The 17100-nt window shown below is 49.4% G+C and overlaps 1 protein-coding gene across 6 annotated transcripts in view; it reads right to left on the reverse strand.

The window, feature by feature from the left end:
* prkn (parkin RBR E3 ubiquitin protein ligase) overlaps positions 1–17100 on the reverse strand; it is a 1727639-nt gene that overhangs the window by 1552815 nt on the left and 157724 nt on the right. The window lies entirely within an intron of this gene.

Below are 17100 nucleotides of genomic sequence, written 5' to 3' on the forward strand. Positions count from 1 at the left end.
ACATTATACTCCATTTAATTTCTATTTATAGAAGTGACACCATTTCAGGTTCTGAAACAAATATATTGCGTGCGTTAAGATACAGAAAACGTGCATCTTCTCCCCAGATAAGTAATTAGCCGACAATTTTCAATATACATCTTTAAAAAGTCCACTCAAAGAGAACAGGATTAACATCTCTTTTTCCGCTGTGAGAAACACGCCAATCCTGTCTATCTACCATTTTTGTTCTGCGTAATAAATAATACATAATGGCGAAGAGATTTGATGCAACTTGAATAGCTCAGTCTAAATAATACAGATTAGAAAATAATTAGCATTTTATCTGTTTCTACATGTTAATATTTTACTTTTTCAGATGCAAATTGGGATCACTGCAGAAATCATTGATTTAAGTGCATATTTTGCACTTTTAAATATTTCTTTTGAAATGGCCTTTCTTCTCACCAAACCAATCATGTTTCCCTCTGGATTAAATGCAATGAAAAATCAGTGTCTAGATCTTTGGGTCTCCGGATCATTGGAGACTGGACATACGACCCACGATAGGCTATGGATGCCCATAGAAGACCTGATGCGCTGACCTCCATGGGAATTGCCTGGGATGTTTGAACTTGGAATGGGCAATTCCCCCACTCTTTAGGATCCTCCGCAAAGTCCCCAACTCTGAACTAGAGTCAGAGACGGTGGGATATTCCGGTCCTGCCCATGTCTATGCCGTTTTGCCCGTATTGCTGCTGGAGAACCTGTGACAGGGGGTTCCCTTCGGTGGGACTGGAAGATCCAGCTGACGGGAAGGGCTGTAAAATCCCATCCAATGTACTCACTGGGTTGTTAACCAAGAAATGTTAAACAGATTATAATATTGAGTCTAACTTAACATAGACATAGAATTTACAGTGCAGAAGGAGGCCATTCGGCCCATCGAGACTGCACCGGCTCTTGGAAAGAGCACCCTACCCAAGGTCAACACCTCCACCCGATCCCCATAACCCAGTAACCCCACCCAACACTAAGGGCAATTTTGAACACTAAGGGCAATTTATCATGGTCAATCCACCTAACCTGCACATCTTAGGACAGTGGGAGGAAACCGGAGCACCCGGAGGAAACTCACGCACACACGGGGAGGATGTGCAGACTCCGCACAGACAGTGACCCAAGCCGGAATCGAACCTGGGACCCTGGAGCTGTGAAGCAATTGTGCTATCCACAATGCTACCGGGATGCCCCCTTCTGAGTAACCTCTGAGCAGCATGGTAGCACAGTGGTTAGCAATATTACTTCACAGCTCCAGGGTTCCAGATTCGATTCCCGGCTTGGGTCACTGTCTGTGCGAAGTCTGCACGTTCTCCCCGTGTGTGTGTGGGTTTCCTCCGGGTGCTCCGGTTTCCTCCCACAGTCTAAAGATGTACAGGTTAGGTGGATTGGCCATGCTAAATTGCCGTTAGTGTCCAAAAAAGGTTAGGTGGGGTTACTGGGTTACGGGGATAGGGTGGAGGTGTGGTTTTAAGTAGGGTGCTCTTTCCAAGGGCCGGTGCAGACTCGATGGGCCGAATGGCCTCCTTCTGCACTGTAAATTCTATGATTCTATGAGTCTATAACTACAGAGCTGACCCCCTAATTACTCACACTGACCCTCAACTTCCCCCAAACCCCGGAATACCCACCGGACCTGACCTAACGACCCCCCCCCCCGACTCACTCGCCTACCCTACCCATCTCACACACCATCCACCCTACCTACCTGCCGCCTCATCCACTACTACCCTACCCACCTGACATCCTACCATCTACCATCTCACCTATCTGCCATCTTACCCACCTGGCACCCTACTCATCTACCATGCTACCCACCTATCACCTCACCCACCTTACACCTCACTCACCTGCCACCCTGCCCACTTACTCATTTACCACACCCACCTACCCAACTTGGCCATTCACTCATTCATCTACTCACCTATCACCTTTCACCAATTCACTAATATTCATCCATTTGCCCATTCACTAAATTCAAACTGGACCTTTAAACTTACTATCGGGCAACTAGCACTGTAAAAAGGGAACATATGTTGCCTTCCCCCTGATGCCACAGTGCAGTGCTGGAGATCTCTAAGGGGTGCTACACTTCGCATATCTGAAGAAAACAACAATAAATGCAGAGCAACATCTCAGTGTGGCAAAGTTTAATCGGAACCATTCAATCAGCAATCCAAAGATGATTAGCACTTTGTGGAAGAGCCAGGCTGATGCATTTATTCTATTGTGTCTGTCACTACAATATGGATCTAAGGGCAGTCCTGTGAAATGAGATCAACTTGTCCATGGTTGGAGCACACAGTTACAATCTTTTCGAATTGTCTACATCCAGAATGGTGGCCGGAGTCTCTACTTACAGTGAAAAAACAACTTTTATTCAACTAATTTGTTGACAGTAAAAGCACAGTGTTAACAATTCTAAAGCGACCAGTCCATGCAGCAAAATCAAGACAACAGTCAGATTCGGGCTGATAAGTGACAAGTAACAGTCACGTCTCACAAATGCCAGGCAATGGCCATCTCCAACATGAGAGAATTTAACCATCTCCGCTTGACATTCAATGGCATTATGCTTGCTGCAACCCCACCGTCAACCCCACAGTGATAGTTTACCTTGATGACACGCTAGCCACAGGCATGACATCGCCGCCTGGAGGAGGTATTATATAGGTTTTGTGATGCAGGAATCTGCCTAAAACGCGAAAAGTGTACTTTCAGGCCTCAGAAATTACGGACTTAGGATTTAACGTTGATGTGATCGGATTGCACCCCTTAGATGAAAAGGTCAAGCCCATAAGAGATATCCCTGCACCCAAAAATGTTAGCGAGCTTAAATTTTCTTCAGAATGGTCAATTATTATGGAAAGTTTATTTTGAATTTAGCCACAACATTGGCACCATTACACCAACTATTAAGGAAGGATCAGTGGGGGCAATGGAGAGAGCCCCAAGAGGAAGTCTTCCGAGTTGCAAAGCAAGCATTACAGTCTTCAAACCTTTTGACCAAGGGAAACTAATCATGCTGGATTGTGATGATACCTTATGGTCTCGGGGAGGTTTTATCCCACAAAATGGGGGATGTTTCGGATTCCCTATCGCCTTTGCCTCAAGAACCCTTTCTGAAGCAGAACAAAGCTATGCCCAGATTGGCAAGGAGGGCTTAGTGGTTATATTCAGTGTGATGAAATTCCACTAGTATGTGTATGGTCATCGGTTCGTCATACTGACTGACCACAAGCCATTACTGGGCCTTTTAAGGGAAGATAAGCCCATACCTCCCATAGCCCATATCACCCATAGCCTTGGCAAGGGTGCAATGTTGGGCCTTGTTGTTGGTGGCCTACAACTATGCTTTTCAGCAATGGTCTGGGACACAAATTGCTAATGCAGATGCATTAAGTCAGTGTTTTTAAACTTTACTTCCTGGGACCCACTTTTGCCAACTGGCTGACCTTCGCGATCCATGCCCGCCGCCCTTCGCGACCGATACAAGCCGATCTTCATGACACACGCTACTTTTGCTTACCTTTAATGTGAAAAAGGACCTGGCTTGGTCCTCACAATCTCACTTGAATCAAGTTAAGAGGAGAGGGCAATGCACATATCAGGAGCAGATTCAGTCAGTTCCTTTAGGCCGTCATTATGAAAATGGAAAATGCAACCTCACACATGGCAGTCATCATGAAGGGCAAAAGCAACAAAGTGCTTGTTTCACTCAGCACTGGATTCTCCTGGGAGAAGCTACTCCAGATGCTACTGACAGCTTTCTGGCTTTTGGCTTGTTTTAAATGTGGTATCACATGTCAGGTACAGCAGTGCAGTCTTTTAATTTGGAGTCAACTATAAGTTAATAACTGAATTTGAGGTCTCAACCACTTCGCTTTCAAAATCTGAAACTTCTCCTATAATTTGCCAGTAGTTCCCTGCATTTAACACATATGGGGCGAATTCTCTATTGAAATCGAGAAACGCGATTGGATGGAGAATAGGTTACCATGCCAAAATTGCAGCGGGCTCCGATTTGATGCCAAATCGCTGTTCTCCGTAACCTCGTCAGTGGCATCAATGCGGTCTGGAATGCGAGTACAGTAGACACCATTTGCATATCATTAGCGGGCCTGACCCAGTATTCTCCGGCGTCTGTGCGATGCGCTGTCTCCAATGGGCCGAGTTCCCAATGGCTCGGTTCACTTTTAAAAATCATGTGTTATGGGCCAGGGTTTAGAGAACCCCAAAGTGTATCATGGGGTTCACCTGACCCACAACTTTTAATAGATTGTGGTATGGGGAGCACATGGCCCACTCTACAGGTGTGGTACAGCAGAAAAGGACAAGCATTTTTTAAAGCAAAACAATGTTTATTCTATGAACGCAAGTGAACCTTTTTAAAACAAACAGTGAACATCTAAGCAACCATTAATTCAAATACAACCCCAAAGACTACAACACTAAGTAACCCTGTAAGCTGTCCTTTTAACATCCAAAATCTTAACAAACCTTCAAACAGGAGCACATTAGGTTTACATTCAATACTGAGACCGTTTACAATTCTGGGTTCACCAAGTGATCCATAGATAGTCTTTGGATGGCAGAGATCAACCGTACAGCTCTTTGTTTAAACTTCAGTTGCAACTCACTGAAAAACACAGACACACCCAAGCTTTTCTCAAACTGAAACTAAAAAGCAGAAGTAGAGCTCAGCTCCATCCACACTCTGACATCACTCCAATAACATGAGCAGCTCCATTTCTTAAAGGACATTTCTTAAATACCCATTTCTTAAAGGTACTCTCACATGATACATGGAACCGGTGCCGTGGCTGCTGAGGGAGAGATAGTGGCAAGGGAGCCTCAGTGCGTCAGCTCTGTCCATATCCCCATCCCATGGGGTAGCCTGGGGGCCATCGAGCACCCTGAGGGAGGAGCAAGGGGTGGGTCCCATGACGGTGACTCCCTCAGGGCAGGTGCCAAAACACTGCCGCACCTCGGACTACCCCCCCCCCCCACCTGTCCCTGGTGCATCTTCTGGGCAGTGGGCAGAACAGGGCAGCACCATGCCATCTGAGACACCCGAGCAGCAGCCGGGCCTATCCAGGCCCGGTCGCCCCAGGAGAAACCCGCCAACGGGGACCCAGATCGCAGGGTGGGAACCACAGCAGGCCGCCTCCACTCCTGCATACCATCTGGGTATCACCAAGACGTAGCTTTAGTACCTGTAAGGCCATAAAGTTAGACACCAGTTAGGTTGGCATGGGTGCAGGGTACAGTTTAGTTATAGGGGCTACGGCACAAATCTGTATATACGTTGTCACATTAATCACCCTTGGGCACTGTTACAATCTGCCTCAGTACTCTGAGTGTGAGCGGTGGGCCAGTCTAGGCTGGCAAAAAGGGAGGGGGATTGGGTCGACATTGGGGGGGGGGGGCGGGAATGGGCAGATGTTGTCAGTGGCCTGGGCTTCCCAGCTACTGACCTCCACCACCCCTCCTCCCCTCCCCACACCATGCCCACCCAAACCCCATCCCCCGCCCCCATCAGGATTGCAACGACAAGCAGGAATGCCACCTTTGCTGGTTGAATTCCAATATCCATTGTCTGCTTGGGGTGAAATACTGATATGTGAGCATTATGCTTACTGTTATGGGCCAGTGTTTAGCGAACCCCAAAGTGTATCATGGAATTTACCTGACCCACAACTTTTAATAGATTGTGGTATGGGGAGTGCACGGCTCACTCTACAGGTGTGGTACAGCAGGAATTGAAAAGTAATTTTTAAAGCAAAACAACGTTTATTCTATGAACTCAAGTTAACCTTTTTGAAACATACAGTGAACATCTCAGCAACCATCAATTCAAATATAACCCTCAAAGAATACAATACTAAGTAATCCTTAATAACTTCCCAAACAACATCCAGAAGACAGAAGAAACACCTTTTAACAGAAGCACATCAGGGGTACATTCACTACTGAAAACATTTATAATTCTGAATCTACCAAATGATCAAGAGTTAGTCTTTTCATGGCAGAGAGATCAACAGTACTCTGTCTGGCTTCAGCTCCAACACTGAAAACGAAACTAAAACACGCCCTGCAGCAAACAGACTAAAACAAAAGTAAAAAGCTGACAGACAGCCCAACTCCACCCACATTCTGACATCATTGCAGTAATTTGAGCAGCCAAACATTTCTTAAAGCGACATTCTCATGACATTACCCTGTCCCAACCAGGTCGAAGGGCTACATGGTGGCCCCGTGTGGCACTGCAGCTCCGCACCCACATGCCCCCCCACCTCCCACTCCCCCCTCCCCCACGCCATCTCCGCACCTCTTGCCCACTCCATGCTTGGAACCATGGCAGCTCTGGCCATGGCACCAGGGGTACGATCGGCTGGTGCTGCCCTTGCCAGTGTTAGGCTCCACGGCCCTACAAGCGCTCCCATAGTGGCTACAGTGGGCGCTTCCTTTGGGCGGGCCCCCTGATGCCCTGCCAGTGAGTGCTGGCCGAGGGGAGGGGGGGGAGGGTTATTGTATAGGGTGGGGTGCAGGGTGGTGGGTGGAGGTACCCATATAGCCAGTGTCACTCTGCAGAACCAGGGGCCAAGGTGGGTGGTCAGTGGGGTGTACAACAAGATGGTTGCCTTGCCGGCTGCGGCAATGGTGGTCCATGCCTGGACACCGACCCAGTCCTGTGATAGATCATCCTGACCACTTGGCCCATTCCGCCCTTCCCCCGGCCCTGGCATGGGCCGCCCCAGCCAGCCTGGCCAGTGACTGGCCTGGCAGCCCACTGTGATTTTGGTGTTGGGACCTATTCTCCACCCAATCGTGTTTTGCGATTTTGGTGTCATCCAACGGAGAATCCCGTCCACTATCTTTTCCAGTAAAAGCTCATGGGCTATCCACCTGACATGAGCCTCTGCCTGCTGGTAGGAAAATAGTGGAGGAGGCGGTAGAATGAGGTACGTAAGTGGCCATTAACTGAACTTCCAAAAGTAGGTCAGCCACCATAGCCCCTCCAAAATGATGACTGGTCGGGGTTGGCAGGAAGACCATAAGCCGAATTTTATGAAAAACCCCCGCCTTCAAAATCACCAGCAGAGGACAGCAGAATTCCACCCTATGAGGTCATTTATCCCTACTTGCCTGGTGGACGCTGATCAGGTGGGCTGTTAAAATCAGCTGGCTGACTTGCCTGGACACATCCCAATCCAATCTTGTTGTTTCGAATTTTAACTTGTTCTTATGAACAGGCAATAAGAACACCAAACTCAAGCCAGCAGGGTTCATAAGTTCATAAGAAGTAGGAGCAGAATTGGACTATTTGGCCCATCGAGGCTGCTCTGCCATTAGTTCATGCCCGATCTCATCCTGGCCTTAATACCACCATCCTGCCCATTTTCCATAACCCTTCAACCCATTACCATTGAGTGTATGTCTAACTCATCTTTAAATTTACTCACTGTCCCAGTATTCACCGCACTCTGGAGTAGCAAATTCCCCAGATTCACAACCCTTTGGGAGACGTAGTTTCTCCTGAACTCCGTTTTAAATTTGCGACCTCTTAATCTAAGACTATGACTTATTGTTTTAGAATATCCCACAAGAGGAAGCACCTGCTCCTCTCTACTTTACCCATGCCTTTTATCATCTTTACACCTCAATTTGATCTCCCTTATTCTTCTAAACACTCGAGTGTATAGGCCTAAACTGTTCAATATCTACCTGGTGACCACCAGGAAGGCGGAGGTGCAGTGGAGGAAGGCCCAGGGGGCGGTCTACGAGTATGGGGAAAAGGCAAGCCGGATTCTGGCGCATCAGCTTCGGAAGCGGGACGCAGCTAGGGAGATCGGGGGAGTTAAGGTCAGGGGAGGGAGTGTGGTGCGGAGTGGGGTTGGCATCAATGGGGTCTTCAGGGACTTTTACGAGGAATTGTACCGATCCGAGCCCCCACGGGAGGAGGGAGGGATGGGCCACTTCCTGGACCAATTGAGGTTTCCAAAGGTGGAAGAGGGACTGGTGGCGGGATTGGGGGCCCCAATTGGGCTGGAGGAGCTGAACAAAGGGATAGGAAGCATGCAGGCGGGGAAGGCACCGGGGCCGGATGGTTTCCCGGTCAAATTCTATAAAAAATATATGGACCTGTTGGGCCCGTTGCTAGTCAGGACCTTCAATGAGGCAAGGGAGGGGGGGGCATTGCCCCTGACGATGTCCCAGGCACTGATCTCCTTGATCCTGAAACGGGACAAGGATCCCCTGCAGTGTGGGTCTTACAGACCGATTTCCTTGCTAAATGTAGATGCCAAGATGCTTGCGAAGGTCTTAGCCATAAGGATTGAGGATTGTGTGCCGCAGATCATCCTTGAAGACCAGGCGGGGTTTGTGAAGGGGAGGCAGTTGAACGCGAATGTGCGGAGGCTTTTGAACTTTATCATGATGCCGGCGAGGGATGGGGAGGCGGAGATAGTGGTGGCGATGGACGCTGAGAAAGCCTTTGATAGGGTAGAGTGGGGGTACCTGTGGGAGGTGCTGAAGAGGTTCGGGTTTGGGGAGGGGTTTGTCAGGTAGTTTAGGCTGTTGTATGAGGTCCCGATGGCAAGTGTGGCCACAAACAGGAGGAGGTCCGAGTACTTTCGGTTGCACCGAGGGACGAGACAGGGGTGTCCCCTGTCTCCCCTGCTCTTTGCACTGGCGATTGAACCCCTGGCTATGGCACTGAGGGAGTCAAGGAACTGGAGGGGGTTGGTGCGGGGTGGGGAGGAGCATAGGGTGTCGCTCGATGAGGACGACCTGCTGCTATATGTGGCGGACCCGGTGGGGGGAATGCCGGATGCAATGAGGATTCTTAGGGAATTCGGGGACTTTTCGGGGTACAAGCTCAACATGGGAAGAGCGAGGTGTTCGTGGTTCACCCAGGGGACCAGGAGAGGGGGATTGGCGAGCTCCCACTAAAAAGGGCGGAGAGGAGCTTCAGATATTTGGGGTTCCAGGTGGCCAGGAGCTGAGGGGCCCTGCATAGGCTTAACTTTACAAGGCTGGTGGAGCAAATGGAGGAGGAGTTCAAGAGGTGGGACGTGTTGCCACTGTCCATGGCGGCTAGGGTGCAGTCAATCAAAATGACGGTGCTCCCAAGGGTTTTGTTCCTGTTCCAGTGCCTCCCCGTGTTTATCCCGAAGGCTTTTCTTAGGCGGGTTAACAGGAGTATAATGGGGTTTGTGTGGGCGCGAGGGACTCCGAGGGTGAGAAGGGTGTTCCTGGAGCGGAGTAGAGATAGGGGGGGACTGGCGCTGCCCAACCTCTATGGGTACTCCTGTCTATTTTCTTGAAAAAGGCCTTAGTGATCAGAATGGGGAGACATTGAAACACAAAAAGAAACCTTGGGAGGACCATCATTTTTACCGCCTGCACTCTGCCCGCCAGTGAGAGCGGCAGCATATCCCACCTCTTGAAATCCTCCTCCATCTGCTCCACCAGCCGCGTCAGATTGAGTTTATGTCGAGTTCCCCAGCTCCTAGCTACCTGAATCCCCAAATATCGGAAGCTCCTTTCCACTCTCCTTAACGGCAGGGCGTCTATTCCTCTTCCCTGATCCCCAGCGTGTATTACGAAAAGCTCACTCTTCCCCATATTTAGCCTATATCCCGAAAAATCTCCAAACTCCCTCAATATCTGCATAACCTCTGTCATCCCCTCTACAGGATCCGCCACATATAGCAGTAGGTCATCTGCGTAGAGTGACACTCGATGTTCCTCTCCCCTCTAACCACCCCCCTCCATTTCTTGGAGTCTCTCGACGCTATGGCCAGTGGTTCAATTGCCAACGCGAACAGTAATGGGGACAGGGGGCACCCCTGCCTTGTTCCCCTATGTAGCCGAAAATGCTCCGATCTTTGCCGGTTTGTGACTACACTTGCCACTGGGGCCCCATATAGGAGTCTGACCCAACTGACAAACCCCTCCCCGAATCCAAACCTCCTCAGCACCTCCCATAGATACTCCCACTCTACCCTATCGAATGCCTTCTCTGCATCCATCGCCACCACTATCTCTGCCTCCCCCTCCGCTGGGGGCATCATTATCACCCCCAACAGCCTTCGCACGTTGACATTCAGTTGTCTCCCCTTTGCAAACCCTGTCTGGTCTTTATGCACCACCCCCGGGACACAATCCTCAATCCTCGTCGCCAGCACTTTTGCCAGCAGCTTGGCGTCTACATTCAGGAGTGAGATAGGCCTATATGACCCACATTGCAGCGGATCTTTATCCCGCTTCAGGATTAGTGATATCATTGCCTCCGACATTGTCGGGGGTAGGGTCCCCCCTTCTCTGGCCTCGTTAAATGTTCTCGCCAGCAGCGGGGCCAACAAGTCCACATATTTCCTGTAAAATTCCACCGGGAACCCGTCTGGTCCCGGGGCCTTCCCTGCCTGCATGTTCCCCAGCCCTTTAGTCACCTCATCCACCTCAATTGGCGTCCCCAGACCTGCCACCTCCTGCTCCTCCACCCTCGGGAACATTAGTTGGTCCAGAAACTGTTGCATTCCCTCTTTTCCCTCCGGGGGTTGGGACCGATATAGTCTCTCATAAAAGATCTTAAACACCTCATTTACCTTCCCTGCTCTCCGCTCCGTAGTTCCTGTTTCATTCCTAACTCCCCCTATTTCCCTCGCCGCTATCCTCTTACGAAGCTGGTGGGCCAGCAGCCGACTCGCCTTTTCCCCATATTCATATCTCATCCCCTGTGCCTTCCTCCACTGTGCCTCTGCCGTTCCTGTGGTCAGCAGGTCAAACTCCGTCTGAAGTCTTTGCCTCTCTCTATATAGTCCTTCGTCCGGAGCTTCCGCATATCTTTTATCCACCCTCAAAATCTCCCCCACTAATCTCTCCCTTTCTTTGCCCGCTTTTTTCTCCTTGTAAGCCCTAATGGAGATCAACTCTCCCCTAACCACTGCCTTCAGCGCTTCCCATACTACCCCCACCTGGATCTCACCATCATCATTGGCCTCCAGGTACCTCTCAATACATCCCCGCACCCTTCCACAGACCCCCTCATCCGCCAATAATCCCACATCCAGTCGCCAGATTGGGCGCTGCTCCCTCTCCTATCCTAATTCCAGATCCACCCAGTGCGGGGCATGGTCTGAAACGGCTATGGCCGAATACTCCGTTCCTGCCACCTTCGAGATCAGTGCCCTGCTCAAAACAAAGAAATCTATTCGGGAGTATACCTTGTGGACATGGGAGAAAAAGGAGAACTCTTTGGCCAACGGCCTAGCAAATCTCCACGGATCCACTCCCCCCCATTTGCTCCATGAACCCCCTAAGCACCTTGGCCGCTGCCGGCCTTCTTCCGGTCCTGGATCTAGACCGGTCTAGCCCTGGATCCAACACAGTATTGAAATCCCCCCCCCATTACCAGGCTTCCCACCTCCAGGTCCGGGATACATCCCAACATCTGCTTCATAAATCCCGCGTCACCCCAGTTCGGGGCATATACATTTACCAGCACGACCTCCTTTCCCTGCAATATACCACTCACCATCACGTATCTACCCCCGTTATCCACCACTATATTCCTAGCCTCGAACGACACCCGTTTCCCCACCAATATCGCCACCCACCTATTTTTCACGTCCAACCCTGAGTGGAACACCCATCCTTTCCTTAATCTAACCTGATCCGCCACCTTCAGATGCGTCTCCTGAAGCATGACCACATCTGCCTTCAGTCTTTTTAAGTGCGTGAACACTCGGGCCCTCTTAATCGGCCCATTTAGGCCTCTCACATTCCACGTGATCAGCCGGATTGCACCCCCCCCCCGACTAGCCATCCCCTGTTCTGGGCCAGCCCCCTGTCCGGGTCCCGCGCACCCACCCGTCCCCCAGGCGGCGCCTTCCCGTCCCAACCACCTCTTCTCTTGCCAGCTCCCACTCGCTCCCAGCAGCAGCAACCCAGTTGATCCCCCCCCCCGCTAGATCCCCATCTGGCATGGTTAATCCCCCCATGATGCTTCCGAAAGTCAGCTAACTCTAACTGACCCCGGCTTCCCCCGTTCTCTCCTTGACCCCCCTGTGCGTGGAACTCTCTTCCTTCCTGCGCCTATCTTCCCGCCATCATCTCCCTAGCGCGGGAAAAACCCCGCGCTTTCCTGGATCGGCCCCGCCCCCCATGGCGCAGCTCCCCCATTCCCCATCCCCATTCTCAGTCCCTTTTTCCACCGGTGCCCACACTTCTCAGTGTCCCCCCATCAAGAAGAGAAAAAAAAAATCCCCATCTGTCCTCTCGATACTATAAACCTCCCATTCCCCAATTTACACTTCTGCACATCAACCTCGTTGTCTCCCCCCCAACATCAGTCCCTCAGTTCTGGTCCAGTTTCTCTTCTTGGATGAAGGTCCATGCCTCATCTGATGTTTCAAAGTAGTAGTGCTTGCCCTGGTGCGTGACCCACAATCGCGCCGGCTGCAGCATCCCAAATTTTATTTTCTTCCTGTGAAGCACCGCCTTGGCTCGATTAAAGCTCGCCCTCCTTCTCGCCACCTCCACGCTCCAGTCCTGATACACTCGTATCACTGCATTCTCCCACCTGCTACTCCGTACCTTCTTGGCCCAGCTCAAGACAGCCTCTCTGTCAGTGAAGCGGTGAAATCTCACCACTATCACCCTTGGTAGTTCTCCAGCCTTTGGTCTTCTCACAAGGACCCGGTGAGCCCCTTCCACCTCCAGGGGGCCCGAGGGGGCCTCAGCTCCCATTAGCGTATGGAGCATCGTGCTCACATAAGCCCCAACGTCAGCTCCCTCCATTCCTTCGGGGAGACACAGAATCCAGAGGTTCTTCCTCCTTGAGCTGTTCTCCAGGACTTCGAGCCTTTCGATACACCTCTTATGTAGCGCCTGATGCGTCTCCATTTTTACCACAAGGCCCTGTATCTCATCCTCGTTTTCGGCTGCCTTTGCCTTCACCCCACGGAGCTCTATCGCCTGGGCCTATTGTGTTTCTTTTAGCCCATCGATTGCCAATAACATTGGCGCCAGCACCTCCTTCTTTAGTTCCTCCACACACCGTCGGAGGAATTCCTGCTGGTCCGGGCCCCATGTCGTCTGGGCTCCATCCACCGCCATCTTGCTTCTTCCTTCTCTTCTCTGCCGCTGCTCCAGAGGATCCTTCGCAATCTGGCCACTACCACCGGTCCTTTACATACACACCCGGGGGGGGGGGACCTTCCTACGTCACCCCACACTGGGTTTGGTCTGAAAAAATTTCAGTTGGGGCTCCCGAAAAGAGCCCAAAAGTCCGTTAGAACGGGAGCTGCCAAAACGTGCGGCTTAGCAGTGCATCGCTGCAACCGGAAGTCTCGTCGGGGTGTTAATGTTAATTTATTATTTATGTACAGGGGGGAGGGGGTAGGGAGGGTTGCTTTTCTAGACCGTGTTTTGTACTTAACCCTGTTGGGTTCCTTTTTCATTTTGTTACTGATATTTTATGAAAACCTTAATTTTTTTTTAATAAACTGTTCTATATCTCTTCATACGACAAACCCCTCATCTCTGGAATCAATCTACTGAACCTCCTCTGAACTGCCTCCAATGCCATTACATCTTTCCTCAAATAAGGGGACCAAAACTGTGCATAATACTCCAGGTGTGGTCTCACCAATGTCTTGCATAGTTGCTACAACACTTCCTTAGCTTTAAACTCTGTTCCTTTAGCTATAGATGCCATCATTCCATTTGTTTTCTTTATTAGGGGTGGCACAGTGGTTAGCACTGCTGCCTCACAGCGGCAGGGTCCCGGGTTCAATTCCGGATTCGGGTGACTGTGCAGAGTTTGCACTTTTTCTCTGTATCTGAATGGGTTTCCTCCTGCAGTCCAAAGGTGTGCAGTTTAGGTAGATTGGCCATGCTAAATTGTCCCTTGGTACCCAAAATTTTAGGTGGGATTACTGAGTTACAGGGATAGGGTGAGGGCGTGGGCCTAGTTAGGGTACTTTTTTCGAGGGTCGGTGCAGTCTCGATGGGCCGAATGGCCTCCTTCTGCACTGTAGGGATTCTATGATTATCTACTGTATCTGCATGCTAGTTATCTGTGACTCATGAATGAGGACTCCCAGATCCCTCTGCAACGGAGCACCCTGAAATCTCTCCCCATTTAGATAATAAGTTGCCGTCCCATTTTTCCGACCAGAATGCATGACCTCACACCTATCCACGTTAACCTCCATCAGCCACATTTTGACCCATGCTCCTAACCTATCTATATAAGAACATAAGAACTAGGAGCAGGAGTCGGCCATCTGGCCCCTCGAGCCTGCTCCACCATTCAATGAGATCATGGCTGATCTTTTGTGGACTCAGCTCCACTTTCCGGCCCGAACACCATAACCCTTAATCCCTTTATTCTTCAAAAAACTATCTATCTTTCTCTTAAAAACATTTAATGAAGGAGCCTCTACTGCTTCACTGGGCAAGGAATTCCATAGATTCACAACCCTTTGGGTGAAGAAGTTCCTCCTAAACTCAGTCCTAAATCTACTTCCCCTTATTTTGAGGCTATGCCCCTATATGCATTTGTAAGGTTCTTATTCCCTCTTTGCAACTTACTGTCCCACCTATTTTTTGTGTTGTCCGCAGATTTGGCTACAGAACCTTCTATCCCTGTATCCAAATTGTTCATATAGATTGTAAATAGCTGGGGCCCAAGGACTGAACCCTGTGGCACCCCACTAGTTACATCTTGCCATCCAGAAATAGACCCATTTATCCCGACTCTCTGTCTTCTGTCCGTCAGCCAGTCTTCTATCCAAGCTAATAAATTACCCCCAGTCTCATGTAATCTAACCTTGTGAATTAACCTTCTGTGCGGCACCCTATCAAACGCCTTCCAGAAGTCCAGATATACTACATCTACAGGATTCACATTATCCACTTTGCTTCTTGCACCTTCAAAGAACTCTAGCAAATTAGTCAAACATGGGACTGGATTCTCCGCCGTTGGAATGCTCTGTTTTGCCGGCAGCCCGGGCGTTTCCTGGCGCTGTGGGGCTGCCCCATAATGGGAAACCCCATTGACCGGCCGGTGTTACGGGGCATCCCACCGGCGTGCTGAAACAGAAATGTGGCGGGGCGGCGAATCCAGACCATGATTTTCCCTTCATGAAACCATGCTGACGCTGGTGGATAACGTTTTGACTTTCCAAATGTCCTGATGTTACTTCCTTGATAATTGATTCTAACATGTTCCCAACAACAGATGTTAAACCAGCTGGTCTGTAATTTTCCACATTCTGCCTCTCTCCCTTTTTGAATAAGGGCATGATGTTAGCATTTTTCCAATTTACTGGAACCTTTCCCGTGTCCAGGGAATTTGGGGATATTATAACCAATGGATCCACGATCTCTGTTGCCACTTCCTTTAACACCCTCAAATGTAGGCCGTCAGGCCCGGGGACTTGTCTGTCCTCAGTCCCAATAGTTTATTGAGTACAATTTCCCTCCAGATGTTGATTGTTCGAAATTCCTCCCTTTAATAATAATAACAATCTTTATTATTGTCACAAGTAGGCTTACATTAACACTGCAATGAAAGTTATTGTGAAAAGCCTCTAGTTGCCACACTACGGCGCCTGTTTGGGTACACTGAGGGAGAATTCAGAATGTCCAAATTACCTAACAGCACGTCTTTTGGGACTTGTGGGAGGAAACCGGAGCGCCCAGAGTGAACCCACGCAGACACGGGGAGAACATGCAGATTCCGCACAGACACTGACCCAAGCCGGGAATCGAAACTGGGACCCTGGCGCTTTGAAGCAACAGTGCTAACCACTGTTTCTGTTATCTATAGGAATGGTACTCCACTGTGAAAACTGAGGCAAAGTATTGGTATAGCATCTTTGCCATTTTCTATGTTCCCCACTATTAACTCTCCAGTTTCATCTTCTAAGGGGCCAATGTTCACTTTAGCATCACACTTCCCTTTTATGTACGTATCGAAGCTTTGGCTATCTTTTTTAATATTTTGTGCTAGTTTTCTTTTGCAATTTATCTTAGCTCTTTTTATTACTTTTTTAGTATCCCTTTGTTTATATATGAAAGTTTTCCAATCTTCCAGCTTGCCATTGGCCTTTGCAATATGATATACCTTAGTTTAAGCTTTGCGCAGGTCAAGGAGACACAGTCGGAGTGAGACACATCCAGAGTGGTAATTGGAACTTGGTAATTTGGTGCAGTGAGGTAATTCGGTGCAGAGTGGGAGAAGATGCTTTTTCCCTACCGTCTTGTTCTCTTTCTTCTGGCCTGTAACTTTTAATCTGCAGGGAGAGAACCAGAGAGCATCCTGGGACTGTAAGTGATTTTTATTTTTATTACCTTTTCAAACTGTGTGGGGGGGGGAAACTGAAGTGACATCACAGTAAAGCTGTGACCTGATTGGCTGGTTGAGAATGGACACTAAATTTAAAAATTAAACATTGTTAAACAAATTAAACATAATTACTTAATTATAATTTAGAGGGGTATCTAAGCCAGAGATCGGAGAGTACTTTATTTAGCTTTCACATCTATAGTAGAAATCTAGTGCCAGGAAACATATAGTTAATCATAGAATTTACAGTGCAGAAGGAGGCCATTCGGCCCATCGAGTCCGCACCGGCTCCTGGAGAGAGAACCCTACACAAGGTCAACACCTCCACCCTATCCCCACAACCCAGCAACCCCACCCAACACTAAGGGCAATTTTGGACACTAAGGGCAATTTATCATGGCCAAGCCACCTAACCCGCACATCTTTGGACTGTGGGAGGAAACCGGAGCACCCGGCGGAAACCCACGCACACACGGGGAGGACGTGCAGACTCCGCACAGACAGTGACCCAAGCCGGGAATCGAACCTGGGACCCTGGAGCTGTGAAGCAATTGTGCTATCCACAATGCTACTGTGCTGCCCACAAGGAGACAATTAACAGTAACATTTTTTTTGTTTTTAAATTTTTAAAATTAAATTTACTAATTAATTAACGCAATGTCAATTAGAGAGGTGCAGTGTTCTGACTGTGAGATGTG

This window comes from Scyliorhinus torazame, chromosome 1 (assembly GCF_047496885.1).
Source record: "Scyliorhinus torazame isolate Kashiwa2021f chromosome 1, sScyTor2.1, whole genome shotgun sequence".
Taxonomy (NCBI): Eukaryota; Metazoa; Chordata; class Chondrichthyes; order Carcharhiniformes; family Scyliorhinidae; genus Scyliorhinus; species Scyliorhinus torazame.